General features: G+C 36.1%; 1 protein-coding gene and 1 pseudogene across 4 annotated transcripts in view; one reads left to right on the forward strand and one right to left on the reverse strand.

Annotated features, from left to right (window-relative positions):
* Positions 1 to 19545, forward strand: part of FANCL (FA complementation group L) — an 88968-nt gene that overhangs the window by 50733 nt on the left and 18690 nt on the right. The window lies entirely within an intron of this gene.
* On the reverse strand, positions 10831 to 11424 carry LOC112821561 (ATP synthase peripheral stalk subunit d, mitochondrial pseudogene; annotated as a pseudogene).

Raw genomic sequence — 19545 nt, forward strand, 5'->3', positions numbered from 1 at the left:
TGTGAGATTGTGCCTTAAAGGAAAAAGAGCAACAATATAGTTTTAATGAGTTTTGGGGAGGGACTGAAATTAGATGTGTGCATTTAATCCACCTTCCTTACCTAATAGCTTTTACCCTCTTTTTATAGAATATTAAATGTATAGTTACTACTTTGTTTGAATTCTGATGTATAAACTAGTTGTGAACAAGGAATGTTAAAATTTTTTCATTGCTTTCATCACTGGGCTGCTAAAGAAAAATACTGAAATTTCTACATATGCTAAATATGAATAGGGTTCCACATTTCCAACTATAGGCAAGTGACAAATAAATCCTCATATTTCCCCACCCACTTGGGTAATATGGAGGGGATTAGTGTGGAACGTTCAGGTTTCTTTGGACCTTTATAGAACTTAGGTAAGATAAAGAAGAACTAACTTACAAAAGTCTACTAGGGAAGTTCTGTCCTATTTTTAATGCTTTATTAGATGAAATTGTATAGCTGTCATGGTCAAGTCTTCCTTAATTGTTACCTTGAAAAAGTACATAAACAGAAAAGCAAGGAGCAACATTTTTCAGTAGGAAACAATTTAAATGTAACATACATTTATTATCCACTATATGTGGTTGGATAATAAATGAGCTGGATTCTGAGGATGTTAAAGTGAATTGGATTCTAATACCTAGGATAGGCTTTCAGGATTAACTTCCAGTCTGATGAGGAAAGAGGAATTTAAAAAGATAATTTCAATAAAATGTGTTGTTAACGATGAACCATTCTGATAAGGTGGAGTAGAAGCACGTAGTCTAACCTGATCTGGTCAAGCAAGTTTTCTGGATAAGATGTTACTTGAGCTCAGTTGTCTTGAGGAATGAGAAGTTAGGTTTGGGAGGAGAGATAATACTTCAGGGGAGAACTACATTAGCCAAAGAACAAAGACATGAAATTATAGGAGATAATGCATGAATTACATAGCATTTGGTACCCTGTGGTCAGAGTTAGAGATACGACTGGAGCTTTTGCTAGAGTTAGGCAGGGTCTAGTGTACGGGCATACTTTGTGTTATTGTACTTTGCTTTATTGTGCTTCACAGATAATGAGTTTTTTAAGAACTTGAAGTTTTGTGGCAATCTTGTCTTGAAGTCTGTTGGTGCCATTTTCCAATACCATTTGCTCACTTTGTGTCTCTGTCCATTGTGGTAATTCTTGTAGTATTTCAAGCTTTTTCATTATTTGTTATGATGATCTGTGATGTGATCTTTGTGACTATTGTAATTGTTTTGAGTCACTAGGAATTGCACCCATGTAAGATGGCGAACTTAATGTATGTGTTCTGACTGCTGCACGTACTGCACATTCCCCCCATCTCTCCCTCCCCTTTGACTGTCCTATTCCCCAAGACACAAAAATTTTGAAATTAAGCCGCTTAATGAGCCTAAATGGCCTCTAAGTGAGAGGAAGAGTCACATGTCTCTCACTTTAAATCAGAAGCTATAAATGATTAAATTTAGTGAGGAAGGCATGGCAAAAACCAGGATAGGCCAAAAGCTAGGCCTCTTGAGCCAACACTTAGCCAGCTTGTGAATGCAAAGGAAAAGTTCTGGAAGGAAATTCAAAGTGCTACTGCAGTGAACAAACAAAGCAAAACTGTCTTATTGCTGATACAGAGAAAGTTTAAGTGGTCTGGGTAGAAAATCAAACCAGCCACAGTATTCTCTTAAGCCAAAACCTAATCCAGAGCAAAGCCTTAGTTCTTCAATTTGATGAGAGCAAAGAAGAGGTGAGAAAGTTTGAGGCTACAGAGGTTGGTTCATGAGGTTAAGGAAAGAAGTCCTCTGCCTAGCATAAAAGGGCAAGGTGAAGCAGCAAGTTATCCAGATCTAGCTGATAGTGAATGAAGGTGGCTACACTAAATAATAGATTTTCAATGTAGACAAAACAGCCTTCTATTGGGAGAAGATGCCATCTATGACTTGCATAGTGAGAGAGAAGTCAGTGTCTGGCCTCAAAGCTTCAAATGATAAGTTTAACTCTTGTTAGGGGCTAATGCAAGTGGTGACTTTATGTTGAAGCCAGTGCTCATTTGCCATTCTGAAAATCCTAGAGCTCTTAAAATGATGCTAAATCTACTCTACCCATGCTCTATAAATGGAACAACAAAGCATGGGTGACAGCATATCTGTTTACAACATGGTAAGAAAAAAGAAAGAAAGAAAGAGAGAGATAAAGAAAAATGAATTTCTTTTAAAATATTACTATTCATAGGCAATGTACCTGGTAACCCAACAGCTCTGGTGGAGAGGTACAATGATATTCATGTTTTCATGCCTGTTAACACAACATCCATTCTGCAGCCTGTGGATTAAGGGGTCATTTCGACTTTCAAGTCTTATTATTTAAGAAAGACTTTTTAAGGCTATAGCTGCCATAGGTAGTCATTCTTCTGAGATCTAGGCAAAGTAAATTGAAAACTTTCTGGAAAGGAATAGTCATTCTAGATGCCATAAGAACATTTGTGATTCATGGGACAGGTCAAAATATCAACATGAACGGGAGTCTGGAAGAAGTGGATTCCAACCCTCTTGGAAGAATTTAAGGAGTTTCAAGACTTCAATGGAGGAGGGAACTGTAGATGTGATGGAAATAGTAAGAGAACTAGACTTGGAAGTGGAGCCTGAAGTTGGGACTGAGTTGCTTCAATCTCATAATCAAATTTTAGTGGATTGGAGTTTTTCTTAGGAGTGAGCAAAGAAAGTGGTTTTTTGAGATGGAGTCTATACCAGGTGAAGATGTGAAGATTATTGAAATGACAGCAGGGGATTAGGATATTACATAAACTTAGTTGATAAAACAATGGTAGGGTTTGAGAGGATTGACTCCCATGTTGAAGGTTCTGCTGTGGGTAAAATGCTATCAAACAGCATTGCATTCTACAGAGAAATTGTTTGTGAAGGGAAGAGTCCCTTAATGCCTCAGACTTCATTTTTGTCTTATTTTAAATAATTGTCATAGCCACATCAAACTTCAGCAGTCACTACCCGGATCAGTCCACTGCCATCAACATTGAGGCAAGACCCTCTTCCAGCAGAAAAATTATAACTCTGAAAACTCAGAGGATAGTTAGCACCTTTTAGCAATAATGTATTTTTTAATGAAAGTGTTTACATTTTTTTAGACATATGTTATTACATACTTAATAGGCTATAATACCCTGTAAACATAACTTTTATAATCTCTGGGAAACCAAAAAATTCATTTGATTTGTTTTAATGCAAATTTGCTTAATTGTGACATTGGCTTTATTGCTGTGATCAGGAACCAAATCCACAGTATATCGAAGATGGGCCTGTAATGTCCTTCTTTGTCTCTTGTAACCTATTTTAATTTAAAGTCTATCTTGGCTGATAATTAGTATTGCCATCCCTGCTGTCTTTTGGCATGGAATAATCTTTTTTCATCCTTTCACTTTCAACCTCTTTGTCTCTAAAATGAGACTCATAGACAGCATATAGTTGGGTCATGTGTTTTTATCCATTAGCCAATCTGTGTTTTTTGTTTTTTATTTTTGGTTGCATATGTTTCATTGAAAGAAATCATTCATAAAATAGCATACAAAAATGTACAAACACATGGGTAAATAATGACAAAGGACTGTTTTTGTGAAGTGTTTTTTAAAGTATCTTTAGATTTTAGTGCAAAAATATACTCCTTGCACCTCTTAAAACATAAGAGCAGGCTCAAAAAACCATAGTGATAGAAGTAAGCTAGCTACGTTCAATGCCATTGTCAATGAAGTGGATACAATCACCACATGTGGCTATTGCTCAGATGTTACTGTCTGTTGGAGAGGAGCTCTAACAAGAGTCCCTGTAATGTCAAAATGAGTATTTTTGCAATAACCCCCCCCCCCCCCCCCCAAAAGAAGACATGAAAGGAGAAATCTTTCTCTGCATGCAGCAAAGATAAGACCCCCCCAAATGGGGGGTCACCCATCAGTAGCCCTGAAGAGTTTTAGCTGCCAAAATATATACAAGGTCACATTTGGTTCTTAGTAAAATCTGTCTTTTGATTGGAGAGTTTAATCCATTTACATTTAAAGTAATGATAAGGAGGGACATATTTCTGTCATTTTGCTGCTGTTTTTTCATGTTATGTAGTTATTTTGTCTCATTTTTTTGCATTACTTATTTAGAATTAGTTGATTTTTTTTTGTAGTTAAACATTTAAATTTCTCATTTCTTTTTGTGTATATTCTGTAGTTATTTTCTCTGTGGCTACCATGGGGATTACATTTAATATCTTGAAGTTGAAACTCTCTAATTTGGATTTGTACCAGTTTAACTTCAATAACCTGACCTTTGGTCCTTGGCAGCTTTGTATCAGTGCTTTTTGGTTGTTGATGTCACAAGGTTACATTTTTGTACATGTGTGCCCCAAACTAAACTGATAATTTTTTAAATGCATTTGTCTCATAAATTATGTCAAAAACAAAATGCGGAGTTACAGACCAAAGTTACAAATAAGTCTAGCTTTTAGTCTAATAATTGTTATAAAAATGTATTAATCTCTTAAATCCTATAGAAAACAGAGTGGACTTAAGCCATTGTTACAATAATACTAGTTTTTATAATTGCCCATGTGATTACCTTTACTGAGATTTTTATTTCTTCAAAGGACTCATGTTACTGTCTAGTGTCCTTTCATTTCAACCTGTGAGACTCCCGTTAGCACTTTTTGCAGTGTGATTCTAATAAAGAACTCCTTCAGCTTTTGTTTATCTGGGAATGTCTTAATTTCTTCCTCACTGATGAAGGACAGTTTTACTAGATAGAGAATTCTTGGTTGACAGTTTTGTTTTTGTTTAAGCACTTTGAATATATCAGCCTACTGCCTTTTCTGCCTTTCAAAATTTCTGATGAGAAATCTGATTGTTTTTGAGGGTCCCTAATATATGATGAGTCACTTCTTGCTTTTTCCAAGACTCTGACTTTGGCTTTGAAAGCATGAATATAATGTGTCTTGGTGTGGGTCTCTTTGATTTCATCTTGCTTGGACTTTGTTGATCTCGTTTATATTCATGTCTTTCATCAAAATTTGGAGTTTTAAGACATTAGTCAGATATTCTCTCTATGCCACTTTCCTCTCTTCTTTTGGGTCCCCACAGTGCATACATTGGTCGGCTTGTCCCACAGTTCCCTTAGGTTCTGCTCACTTCTCTTCATTCTTTTTTCTTTCTGTTGCTCAGATTTGATAGTTGACATCTCATCTTTAAGGTCTCAGATTCTTTTGTATGCTCAAATCTGCCTTTAGGGTCCTTTTGTGAATTTTTCATTTCAGTCGTTGTACTTTCAGCTCCACAATTTCTTTTTGGTTTCTTTTTAGGTTTTCTTTCTATTTATTGATGTTTCCATTTTGTTCATCATTTTCTTGACTTTCTCCACATCTAATTTTTAAAGCCTACTTAAGACTGTCTCTTTCAAATTCTTTGTATAATCTACTCTCAGATCTTTTTTAGGGCAAGTTGCTGTTAATGTTTTTTCCTTTGAATCAGGGCCACACTTTACTGTTCTTTTATGCCTTGTAATTTTGTTGTTGAAAACTGGATACTTTAATAGTGAGGTAACTCTAGAAATTGTATTTCCCTTTCTCCCTAGAGAAGAAAGATTAAAATCTCCCATTTTTTATTTTTATTTTTTTGATTGTTACAGGCTGTCTCTGTTCTAAGGATCAGCCTGTGGTATAAGATTAGTGTGTTTCCTGGTCATTTTTGAGCCTGCATCTTTCCCTGGGCTTTCCCAGTGACTTCCACATTTCCCTTGTCTATGCAGTTACTTTGAAATGTTTGTGTCTCTAATGTCTGATTCCCAAAAAGGGAAAAAAAGAAAAATGAAGTGGAGGGGGGAGGGCACTGGCTCTTTAAATATTCTGTAAGTCACTTCAGGAGGAGGAGGGGCTTGCAACAATGGGAGGAGGTGCATTAGCAGTGTCCTACTGCCTCTTTGTCTATCTACCCTCTGAGATTAGAAGCCGCATTAGAAGCCGAAGTCGGGTCCTAACACAGATCCCTGTCGCTTGGAAGACAGATCCCTTTACCTACCATACCTCCTGTAAGCTGTGTGTAAGTTGCTCCTGGAGTACCTGCAGGGCTGCCTGTCATGGGGCTGGGTGATGGGTAGCCTCTGTCAAGCTAAGAGCTGAAATTGATAGAATTTGCAAGCCTTCAGTAGACTCCAGAGTTCCAATATATATCAGACAGGTTCTATCAGTGTAAATGTCTAGGTGGGAAGACAGATTCCTGGTGCTTTCTGCTTAGCCATCTACTCAGAATCCTCTCCTAATTGGCTTGGTGTTGATTTTTTTTTTCTTAATGGTCTATAATACAGGATAGCTAAGGACCACATATGAGAGTGCCTACTACATTTCAACATGCACTTGACAGATGTTTCTTTCTTTAATTTTTTTTTTTTTTTAAAGGTAGTTGCTATAGTCATTCTGTAATGGCTACATAGGAACATATGATATGTTTCATTTGACTTTGTGGGTAGATACCTTGTTCACATGACCTAAAAATAGTAACAAATCTTTTAAATCATCCTCACCACTGGTCAGTTGTAGTCAAAATAAACAAGTATAGGAAGAGTTGATATATTCTCTGTGGATTACTTGACAGAGAATAGCATTTGATTAAATAGATGTAGTTATAGAGCTACCTACAGAAGGTATGGAGAACATCAATGAAGCTTGCAAATAAGATCAAATGAACTAAAAATTTAAGAGATTTGCTATCTCTTTAAAGATATCTGATTAGAAATATTGCAATTATTATTAAAATTAAATTTCTTAAAAAGTTTAATCTCTTTATTTCCTTATTCTACTGAAGCTTTTTGAATCCCCCAGAGATAAAGACAAAAATGATTATTAGAGGATTTATCTGCACATATTATAGGAAAGTATTAAAAAAAAATCAGAAGAGAAAGCAACTGTTGCAAGTACCAGAAAATTATGCTATTAATTTAAGTGTCATCGGAGCACAAAAGATCACATTCCAGGACTGTGAGAAAATTATTAAAATACTGGAAATAATAGTACTTAAGATGAAGATATTATACTCTAAGATCTGGTTAAGTGACTGACATTATTATATCACTTCAGGTATTATAAAAGTAACAAAATGCTTTTAAAGATAATAAGCGTTACATTTTGAGATTGGCAGTGTTCACACTTTTCTGCTTAAGTGCTTTCCTAGTTTAACATAATTTAATAACAGTTATGGGAGAATAGCTAACATCTGAGTTCTCATATATATCTTTTTTCCTTCCTTCTTCAGTATATACACATTTTATATATTTATATATAAAAAAGTGATAAAATTTCATTCTCTAAGTGGTGGGTTTATGAACAGTAGCTTTTCTGCCTTTGTCCTCAGTGTTAGAAATATTGCTACTTTGTAATTTTTTAGCTCCTAATTATTAATCTACTGCAAAAAAGATATTGCTATGTAGATCCCCTTTTTACCCAGAAATTAGTTTTTTTTAACAGCTTTATTAAGGTATAATTGATATGTAATAAACTGAACATATGTAAAGTGTACAATTTGAGTTTTGACCAATGTTTATACCTGTGAAATCAACCTCACAATCAAGATAATAAACATTTCCATTAGACCCAAGTTTCCCCACTCCCCTTTGTAATTTCTCTGTCCCACTTGGTCCTCCCACTGGTCCCCAGGCAACTACTGATCTACTTTCTAGAGTTTTGTATAATTCTATGTATTCTTCTCTGTCAGATTTCTTTCCCCAGCATAGGGATTCTTCTCTTGTGGCATATAATAATAGTTCATTCTTTTTATGATGAGTAGTACTCCATTGTATGGATTTACTACATGGACATATGAATTGTTTTCAAGATTTGGCTGTTACAAATAGAGCTGCTGTGAACATTATGTAATGTCATTATATGAACATACGCTCTCATTTCTCTTCAGCAAATACCTAGGAGTGGAATGCTGAATCATATAGGAGGTGTATGTTTAATTTTTTAAGAAACTGCTCACATTAAAAAAAAAAGTTGCTTATAAAAGTGGTTGTTAACATTTTACATTCCAAACAATAGTGTCTGAGTGGTCCTGTTTCTCTACAGCCTTCATTCTTGCTCACATTTGGTATGGCCAGTCTCTCTCTCTCTCTCTTTTTTTTTTTTTTTTTAAGTAGGCTCCACGCCCAGCATGGAGCCCACCATGGGACCCAAACTCATGACTCTGAGATCAAGAGCAGAGGTCAAGAGTTGGACACTTCACTGACTGAACCACCCCATCTTTCTCATTTTAGCCATCCTCATAGTGTGTAGTGGTAACTCATTGTGGTTTTAATTGCATTCCCTTAATGACCAGTGATTTTAAGCATATTTTTATGTGCTTATTTGTCATCCATATATCTTTTTTGGTGAAATATCTGCAAATTTTTTGCCTAAAGACTTAAATAAATGGAGAGAGAGGCCACATTAATGCATTAGACTTTTCAATATTGTTAAAATGGCAGTTCTCTTCAAATAGATCTACAGATTCAATGCAATCCCAGTCAAAATCCCAACAGATTGATTTTAGAAACTGATGATATAATTCTAAAATACATAAGGAAAATGCAAATGACCTAGAATAGGAAACTGGAAAAAAAAAGAAAGTTAGAGGACTTAATATGACTTGATTTCAAGATATAAATCTACCCTTATCAAGACAATGTGGCATTATAGAAATACTCCTTGATTTAAGATGGGGTTACATCCTGATAAACCCATCATAAGTTAAAAATACTGTAAGTTGAAAATGCAATTAATACATGTAACCTACCGGACATCACAGCTTAGCCTAGCCTACTTTAAACATGCTCAGAACACTTATATTAGCCAGCAGTTGGGCAAAGTCATCTAACACAAAGCCTATTTTATAATAATGTCTTGAATATCTCATGTAATTTATTGAATACTATACTGAAAACAAGAAGCAGAATGGTTGTATGGGCACAGAATGGTTTGTAAGTGTATTGATTGTTTAGCCTTGTGGTAGCATGGCTCTCTGCCCAGCATCACAAGAATATCATACTGCATATTACTAGCCTGGAAAGATCAAAATTCAAAATTTGAAGTATGGATTCGACTGAACGCCTATCATTTTTCACACCATTGTAAAGTCGCTTTATCATTAAATCAGGCCACTGTAAGTTGGGGATTGTATGTATACCCATACAAACTGCTGAAAGTAGTTGTATGTATATACAAAGGTGCAAAGATAATTCAGTGGAGGAAAGACAGTCTTTTCATTAAATTGGGCTGAAACAGTTTGCTGTATACCAAAGAAGATGAACTTCAATCCATATACAGAAATTAACTCCAATTGGATTATGAACTTAATGTAAAACCTAAGACAAACTTCTGGAAGAAAAAAAGCTTTGGGACTTCGGGTTTTCTTAATATAACACCCCAAGCAAGATCCGTATAAGAACAAATTGGTAAGTTGGACTTAATCAAAATAAAAAATTTCTGTTCTTGAAAAATACTGTTGAGAATGAAGACAAGCCACAGACTAAGAGAAAATATTTGCAAATTACATATCTGATAATGGACTTGTATTTAGTTTACATAATGGGCATTCAAGGCTCAATAAGAAGACAACAACCTAAAATGGGCAGACCTTTCTATAGACATAATATTTTGGCTACTTCAGAGAATCCTTTTGTTACCATTAAAGCTTTATTTAAATTGATTTCATGAGGAAAAATTTTTCAAAATATATTTACCTTTTAGAGAATTGAACATGTGTTTCCCTTGTTGGCAAATGGCTAGGAATCAGGTAATTCTGACTCCCTACTTCACTTCCTTTGCATTTACTTTTTACCTAGCCGTACTGCTTCAGTCAGCCTCAGAGTGGTGCTTCTTAGTGAAACACCTCACCTCAGCTCAACCACTGCTTATTTTTTTCTTTGTCCCAGAGTTTTTCTAATGCTAGGACCAGGCGTGTCTGTATGCCCCTGGTATATATGCAGATCTGGAAATGTGAGAATTAATCATCTTTTTAGGACAGCTTGACGAGTCGGGAACAGAAGCAGTGAATAAATGTTTTGAGATTCTCTCTTTTTAGGCCGCAGTTCTGAGCTTTCTCTACAACTTCTCACAGAGCCACCATTGACCACAGTGACCCGCTTAACAGCACACCCTTATTTTGGCTTTTTGTCCTCTTATTTCACTCTTCCCAGTACCCACTACCTCTCAGGTTATTGTCAGTAATCTTAGCGACTATCTGCACATAAGTGCTGACTTAGAGTGCTTTCTGGGAGAGACCCCAAGCTCAAATTATCATTGTGTGTATCACTTACTGTTAGATAAAGATGATGTGGGACAAGGGTCCAGATACACCAGTCATACCTATGGCCCAGAAATTTACCTCCTTAAAAAAAAAAAAAAAAATCATTTGCTTTTCACCTATTTTTTTTTTTTTTAAAGATTGAACAAAACGTACACAACTATATAGGACTTTCTAAGCAATGTAACTTGACAGGACTTCTTTAAAATCAATTTATAAGTCAAAGACTACACTAGTCTTCTCTCAGGTGATTTCCTTGCCTCTAGAAAATTGTCATCTTCACAGTTGCTATCAGCTTCCTTATATTGTCACCACCATTAGAAAAATTTTGTTACTTCTGTATAGCAGTGGGCCATAGGCACTAACTTCTTCGCTTGTGCTTATATGTAGTTTCTTTGTAGACTGTAAAAAAAAAAATTGTTTCTCAGAATTTCAGTAATAGGTACTAGCATGTTTGTTTTTTTAAGGTTTTTTTTTTTTTTTTTTTTTACCGTATCATTATTTTTAATGTCCAGCATTTACAACACGAGGGCCAGAGCTTTCTCCCCAACTCTAGTTTTATAAATTCTCAATTGGCTTGTGAGGCCAATAGGGATACTTCTTCTTGTCTAATCTGGTTTCTGGGAAGACTTCATTCAGGTCCTCAGTGGTCATCTGATCAAATGGAATTATGTTCCTTATCTTCTCCAGCTCTTTTTCATATTCCTCAATCCTGGCCTTTGAGAGAGACAAAAACTTGGCACAACTTTTCACATCTTGTTTTTCTTCAGCATCCACCTGAACAGTATATTTATCCTCTGGCACAGAAACCTTCAGGGCATTAAACTTCTCAAAGTCATCTACCAAGCCAGCCTTTGCCACATTGGCCTTGTAGTAAGCCCAGTCAATAGCAGGTGGTTTCTCAGGGAGAGTAGCCAATCTGGAGGTAAGTGTCTCATTCCAGGATTTCAGGGAGTTAGCAATGGCCTTCTGGTTTCGGGGTATGATCTCCCCAAAAGCTACCCAGTCGATGGTTTTTAGAGCCAGTTTTCACGCAGCCATCTTGAGATCCTTCACCGACCCCGGCGGCCTAGAGTCCACAGCAGCAAGGAACGGAACTGGGTCCTTTAAGGGTTTTTTTTTAAGATTTTATTTATTTGAGGGAGAACATGAGTGGCGGTGAGAGAGGGATGGGGGAGCAGAAGAGGGAGAGGGAGAAGCAGACTCCCCGCTGAGCAGGGATCACAACATGGGGCTTGATCCCAGGAGCCTGGGATCATGATCTGAGCTGAAGGCTGATTAATGACTGAGCCACCCAGGTGCCCCTGCTTTCTTTTTTTAATAAAAATCTCAACATTTCCCATGTAGGTTCATAAGAAATCCTAGAAAAATAACAAGATCAAAATATTAATGGCAGAATTTGAGGCTTTGTGATAGGCCATTACATTTTTTTATAGAACAAAGATTTTATTAACATTTTCTACTGTATAGAGTATAGACTTCAATTAAATGCATTTAAAGATCTAGCATTCCCTATGGAATTAGCATTGTGTTTTTTTTTTTTTTTACTATTTTTTAATTTAAATTCAATTAACAAAGTATATTACTAGTTTCAGAGGTAGAGTTCATGATCTGTCAGTTTCATATAATACCCAGTGCTCATTACATTACCCAGTTATCCCATTCCCCCACCCCCTTCCCTCCAGCAATTCTGTTTGTTTCCTATGATTAAGAGTCTCTTATGGTTTGTTTCCCTTTCTGATTTTGTCTTAATTTTTCCTTCCCTTCCCCTGTGCTTCTCTGTTCGTTTCTTAAATTCTACCTGAGTGATGGGGCGCCTGGGTGGCTCAGTCGGTTAAGCGTCTGCTTTTGGCTCAGGTCGTGATCCCAGCGTCCTGGGATCGAGCCCCGCATCGGGCTCCCTGATCAGCGGGGAGCCTGCTTCTCCCACTCCCCCTGCTTGTGTTCACTTTCTCGCTGTTTCTCTGTCAAATAAATAAATAAAATCTTTAAAAAAAATTCTACATGGGTGAAATCATATGATAATTGTCTTTCTCTGATTGACTTATTTCATTTAGCATAATACCCTCTAGTTTAATCCACATCATTGCAAATGGCAAGATTTTATTCTTTTTGATGGCAGAGTAGTATTCCATTGTATATAAATACCACCTCTTCTTCATCCATTCATCTGTTGATGGACATCTGGGTTCTTCCCATAGTTTGGCTATTGTAGACATTGCTGCTATAAACATTGGGGTGCAAATGCCCTTTCGGATCAGTACATTTGTTTCTTTGGGGTGAATACCTAGTAATGCAATTTCTAGGTCGTAGGGTAGCTCTGTTTTCATTTTTTTGAGGAACCTCCGTACTGTTTTCCAGAGTGGCTGTGTACCAGCTTGCATTTCCACCAACAGCGTAAGAGGGTTTCCCTTTCTTTGGTACTAGCATGTTTTGAATAGAGTTTAGACTTAAGCATACAGACAGTTCATCAGTGGACAATAACACTGTGGAAACCAGATCAGTCATTTCTTTCTCTGAAGGTGCATTGTCTAGTCATGGAGCTAATAAGAACAACTTTATCTACCTCCCTGTTCATTGGCTGTGCTTCATAAGGAAATAAGACACCATTTAAGGTTTTTAGATTAATGGTATAACCTACTTTTCTGATGGTTTATTTTATTTATTAAACATGAACTGTAATAACCAACTTGACCTTTCTGTGCTCAAATGTCAGGGTACATCCTCCAGTGATAAAAGTGGGCAAGCCTTGCCAGAATAGGCTGTGTTTTAACATTATAAAACTAGTCAGAAAATAGAATAAGCCTTTTTCGTTTTTTGTAAGGCACGTAGACCTTTGACCAGACAGACTTTCATGATCTCAAGGTTTAAATACCAAATCCATCACACTGATCAGACTGCTTGCTTAGAAATTTTTTCAGTTGTGTTTGTTCAGAAATTTTCAGTGAATCAGTGCATGGATCCCACATAATAGATTTTTCCATTGAGAAGCCCATATACAGAATAGTCCAGGTATTCTGATTTTAGTGCAGAGAATTTCATTAAGTGTCTTAGGTGAACCTAATATTAGATTGATCTCTTAATATCTTTATGCTTTTTTCAAATTATGTTGAGAGGTCTATTTTTTCCCTATTTTTTTTCTCAAGATTAATAAATTCTTGTTATTCTTCTGACCTTTGCTTTTCACACAGGAGGATTGGACTCCATACCCAAGAATATCTCCCCTGTTAGCTTTGTGTTCCCTTGCAGGTAATATTACAGAGGTAGTTTTCCAATTCCTGGTGTTTGGTCTGTACCTTTTTTTTCTGTTATAGTTCTGCCCCACATGGAAATACACAAACTGAAAGATAGTGTGGTTGGTATGCCTCAACATGGGCCCTTGCTGCATATCTTTGGAGCAGGTAGAGTAGAATGTCCTTTCCTCACCTTGTTTTATATTTTCTAGATATTTCAGTATTTCTCTTCCTTCCACTTTTATTTTATTTTATTTTTAAAAGATTTTATTTACTTAGAGAGAGAGAGCAGGAGCAGGGGGAAGTGACAGAGGGAGACAAAGAAGCAGGCTCCCGGCTGGGTAGGGAGCCCGATGCTGGGCTCGATCCCAGGACCCTGAGATCATGACCTGATGGAAGGCAGATGCTTAACCAACTGGGCCACGTGGGTGTCCCTTTCAGTTTTATTTTTTAATCTTTTAAGGACAAGTGGTTGCTTAGCATCCTCTCTTCTCCTTTCACCACAGGAAGGCTTAGGGGTAGGCTTCTGCATCATTATCTTGGTTACTGGGATACATTTCTTCCCTGTAAGACAGCTTATTGCTTTTGGAATCCTAAGCCTATTGTGTGTGTGCCTTAAGGGTTTTTTTTGTTTTTGTTTTTGCTTTTGCTTTTTTTTTTTGCTGCTTATTTTTGTCTTTCTTCTTTAGTTTTTTTCCCCTGTCTTATGTCTTCCTTCCTCTATTTCATTTCCTTCCATCATGGTATTATGTATATGTTGCACAAAAAAAAAAAAAAACCTGGCATTTTTCTCTTTGATTAGTAAATTAATACCTGCAGTGTTCTGGGTGTAATTTTTGGATCTTTGCCATGTTATAGCTATATAATTGCTTGCTATTCCTGCTAGAAATTTGCAGTTCCTAACCTATTCCAAAAACTCAAAAGTTTTGGAAGACTGATTTTTTTCCCTTTATTTTAGAAAATAATGGTAGTTTTTTATTGCATCATTGATTTCTGTCCTTGGATACATGGAGATAGAAGATATAATGTCCAAATAGTTTGATGCTGGTATGATTAAAGAAGAAATGACTATGTTGAATCATATAAATTGTTCATATTTAATGGATAGATACTTATTTGAATGAGAAAATCTATTTATAAACACGAATTGAAACTAAATGGGAGTAAAGATAGGTACTTTTAAGTGGACAGAACTGTCTGCTTTATGGATTTTCAAATAGTTTTATTTAGAATTCTTGACTTTTAGAGTTGGAAGTCACCTTTGAAGTTGTCTACCACACACCCATATTTATTGATGCAATGTTAAGTCTTTAAGAGGCTGTGTATGTCTTGATCAAATACTTCATTACCATCAAGATTGGAGCTGTGACCTCCTTGTGTACTGGATGCTCTTATCTTTGTAGTAGAGATCCTGACATAGATCTGACACATAGTTCAAATATTAGTTAGGCTAGTGTGTTCTTCACTAATCTGTGCACATCATGAAGTGAAAGGATGGCTCAAAGACCATTTATTTTTACATATGAAATAAAACGATTATGATTAGAACAATTATGATTTTTTTGATTAGAAAAATACATAGGGGCGCCTGGGTGGCTCAGTCAGTTAAGTGGCTGCCTTCGGCTCAGGTCATGATCCCAGGGTACTGGAATTGAGCCCTGCATCGGGCTGCTTCTCCCTCTCCCACTCCCCCTGCTTGTGTTCCTGCTCTCATTGTCTCTGTCAAATAAATAAAATCTTTTAAAAAAAATAATACATATTATTGTAGGTAATATGGAAAAATACAAAGAAGGACATAAAAAGGGTTAAAGCCACACTAACTAGGGACCATTGAAACACTGGAACAAAGTCATTGGAGCCACATCAGAACAAAACCACTCTGCATTATTCTGGAATGGATTAAGGGCATACATCATGGTCTCATATGACCTACAGAATGCTCACCTCTTCAGTGAGGTTCTAAAATCAACCGGTAACTAATAATGTGAGTGTTAGAGAAGCCAAGCTGTGGAACTGAGATACCTCAGCTTTGAAGGAAAAAGCTGCTCTGGTGAGAGCATACCCCCATCCAGTATACCTCATTTTTCTTACCATCCTTTAATTCTTGAGGTGAGGCTTTGCTCCTCTCTTCTCTTTCTCTTACCCTAAAGTTTTGTAATTAGAGAAGTAATGTCTAAACTTGTTGAGTATTTTTCATTTGATTATGTGTGTTTTTTCTTTGGGGAATTATCTCTTCACCCCCCCCCTTTTTAAATCCTGTGTACTTTTTTTTGACTGATTTTTCAATAGCCCTTTTATATTAAGAGTATTGACACTTTGTCTGATATGATGCAGATATTTTTCAATTTGCTGTTTTTGTTCACGGGTTGTGAACTTCTCCAGGTCAAGGACCATATGACTTTTAATAATGGCTGTCAATTTTTTTTTTTAAAGATTTTATTTATTTATTTGACAGAGAGAGACACAGCGAGAGCAGGAACACTAGCAGGGGGAGTGGGAGAGGGAGAAGCAGGCTCCCTGCAGGGAGCCCGACGTGGGGCCCGATCCCACGACCCCGGGACCATGACCTGAGCCGAAGGCAGACACTTATTGACTGGGAGTCACCCAGACGCCCCTATTATTACAGTACTATTGACTATAATCTGTATGCTGTACTTTTCATCTCCATGACATATTTTATAACTGAAGTTTCAGCTTCTTAATCCTCTTTATTTCACCTCCCCCAACCCCACAACCACCAGATTTTTTAGATTCCACATAAATTGACATCATAAGTTACTTGTCTTTCTCTGTCTGATTCATTTCACTTAGCTTAAACCCTCTGGGTCCATCCATATTGTCACAAATGTCAAGGTTTCATCCTTTTTATGGCTATGTAGTATTCCATTGTGTATATATGTACACACATCTTCTTTATTCATTCATTTGTCAGTGGACACTTAGGGTTGCTTTCATATCTTGGCTTCTGTACATAAAAGTGCAAGAAACAGAGTGCACCTTTTCAAATTAGTGTTTTTATATCCTTTTGTAAATACCCAGGAGTGGAATTACTGAGTCATATGATATTTTTATTTTTAATTTTTTGAGGAGCTGCCACAGTTTTCCACAGTGGCCACCCCAGTTTACATTGTAACCAACAGTGCACAAGGGTTCCTTTTTTTCCCTACATCCTTGCCAACATTTGTTATTTCTTGCTTTTTGATTTTGGTCATTCTGGCAGGTGTAGGCTGATATCTCATTGTTGTTTTGATTTGCATTTTCCAGATGATTAGTGATGTTGAGAATCTTTTCATGTGTTTGTTGGCCATCTGTTTGTCTTCTTGAGAAAAATGTCTATTCAGGTCCTCTGCCTTTTCTTTCTTTTTTTTTTTTTTTTTAAAGAAAGTGGTGGGGGAGGGCAGAGGGAAGGGGAGAGAGAGAATCTTAAGCAGGCTTTGTGCCTAGCACAGAGCCTGACATGGGGCTTGATCTCACAACCCTGAGATCATGACCTGAGCTGAAATCAAGAGTTGGATGCTTACATGACTGAGCCACCCAGGTGCTCCCCTCTGCCCATTTTATAATTGGATTTTTGTTTGTTTGTTAGTGTTCAATTGTGTAAGTTCTTTATATATTTTGGATATTAACTTCTTATCGAATATATCATTTACCAGTATCTTCTCCCATTCGCTAGGTTTCTTTTTCATTTTGTTGATGGTTTCCTTCACTGCAAAAGCTTTTTCTTTGGTGTAGTCTCAGTAGTTTATCTTTGTTTTTGTTTCTCTTGCCTGAGGTGACACATTTAGAAGTATGTTGCTAAGACTGATTACTACCTATTGTTTCTTCCAGGATTTTTATGGTTTCAGGTCTCATTTAGGTCTTTAATCCAATTTGAATTTATTTTTGTGTATGGTGTAAGAAAGTTGTCCAGTTTCCTTTGTTTGCATGTAGCTGTCCATTTTCCCCAGCACCATTTATTGAAAATACTGTTTTTTTCCCATTGTATACTCCTGCCTCCTTCATCGTAGATTAATTGACCTTATAAGCATGGGTTTATTTCTGGACCCTTTATTCTCTTCCACTGATCTGTGTGTCTGTTTTTGTGCGAGTACCATACTGTTTTGATTACTGCAGCTTTGTAGTGTATCTTGAAATCTGGATTATGATACCTCCTGCTTTGTTCTTTTTTTTCTCAAGATTTCTTTGGCTATTCGAGGTCTTTTGTGCTTCCTCACAAATTTTAGTATTTCTTCTAGTTCTATAAAAAATGCTGTTGGTATTTTGATAGGAATTGCATTGAATCTGTAGATTGTTTTGGGCAGTATGGACATTTCAACAATAATTCTTCCAGTCCATGAGCATGGTACATCTTTCTGTTTGTTTTTGTTATCTTCAGTTTCTTTTATCAGTGTTTTATAGTTCAAAGTATAACAGGTCTTTCACCTTCTTAAGTTTATTCCTAAGTATTTTAATTTTTGGGGGTGTAATTGTAAATGGTGTTGTTTTCTTAATTTCTCTTTCTGCTACTCAGTATATAGAAATGCAACAGATTTCTGTATATTAATTTTGTATCCTGCAATTTTCCTGAATTCATTGATCAGTTCTAATAGTTTTTTGGTGGAGTCTTTAGGGTGTTCTATTTATAGTATCATGTCATCTGCAAAGAGTGACAGTTTTACTTCATCCTTACCAATTTGGATGGCTTTTATTTCTTTTTCCTGTCTGATTGCTGCAGGTAAGACTTCCAGTACTATGTTGAATAAAAGTGGTAAGAATGGACATCCTTATCTTGTTTCTGATCTTAGGGGAAGAGCTCTATTTTTCACCACTGAGTATGATGCTGTCCGTTTGTCATATTTGGCCTTTATCATTTTGAGATACGTTTTCTTTAAAACCACTTCATTGAGAGATTTTATCATAAAAGGATGTCGTATTTTGTCAAATGCTTTTGTGCATCTTATTGCAGTGCTCATACGGTTTTTATCTTTTCTCTTATTAATGTGATATATCACATTGATTTGTGAGTGCTTAACCACCTTTGCACCCTTGAATAAATCCTACTTGATTGTGGTGAATGATTTTTTTTTTAATGTATTGTTGAATTTTTTGTGAAGATTTTTATATCTATGCTCATCAGAGATACTGGCCTGTAGATTCCTCTCTTTGTAGTGTCTTTGTCTGGTTCTGGTATCAGGGTAATGCTGGCTTTGTGGAATGAATTTGGAAGTTTTCCTTCCTTTTCTGTTTTTTGATATAGTTTAGAAAGAATGTGTATTAACTCTTCTTTAAATGTTTGGTAGTATTTACCTGTGAATCTATCTTGCCCTGAATTTTGTTTGTGAGTTTTTTTTATTACTGATTCAATTTTATTAGTAGTAATTGGTCTGTTCAAATTTTCTATTTCTTCATGATTCAGTTTTGGAAGATTATGTGTTTCTAGGAATTTATCCATTTCTTCTAGGTTGTCCAATTTGCTGGCATACAATTTTTCATAATCTCTTATCTATTTTTGTAGGGTCATTTTTTTTCTCTTCCTTTGTTTCTGATTTTAATTATATGAGTCCTCTCTTGATGAGTCTGGCTAAGGCTTTATCAATTTTGTTTATATTTTCAAGGAATTAGTTCCTGGTTTTATTGATCTTTTCTATTTTTTAATCTCGATTTCATTAATTTCTGCTCTAATATTTATCATTTCCCTTCCTCTAGCTTTGGGCATCATATTTGTGTGTGTGTGTCTAGCCATTTTAGGGGTACTAGCCATTTTAGGTGTACAGTTAAGTTTGAGATTTTTCTTGGTTTTTGTTTTTGATGTAGGCCTATATTGCTGTAAGTTTCCCTCTTAGGACAGCTTTTGCTGCATTCCAAAGATTTTGAACCCTTGTGTTTTCATTTTCACTTTTCTCCATGTTTTTTTGTTTTCCTCTCTGATTTTTTGGTTGACTGATTCATTGTTTAGTAGCATGTTATTTAGCCTCTATGTATAGTGTACTTTCCAGAC

The sequence above is a fragment of the Callorhinus ursinus genome, unplaced genomic scaffold (assembly GCF_003265705.2).
Source record: "Callorhinus ursinus isolate GAN/ISIS: 27379988/994484 unplaced genomic scaffold, GSC_fseal_2.0 scaffold10, whole genome shotgun sequence".
Classification (NCBI taxonomy): Eukaryota; Metazoa; Chordata; class Mammalia; order Carnivora; family Otariidae; genus Callorhinus; species Callorhinus ursinus.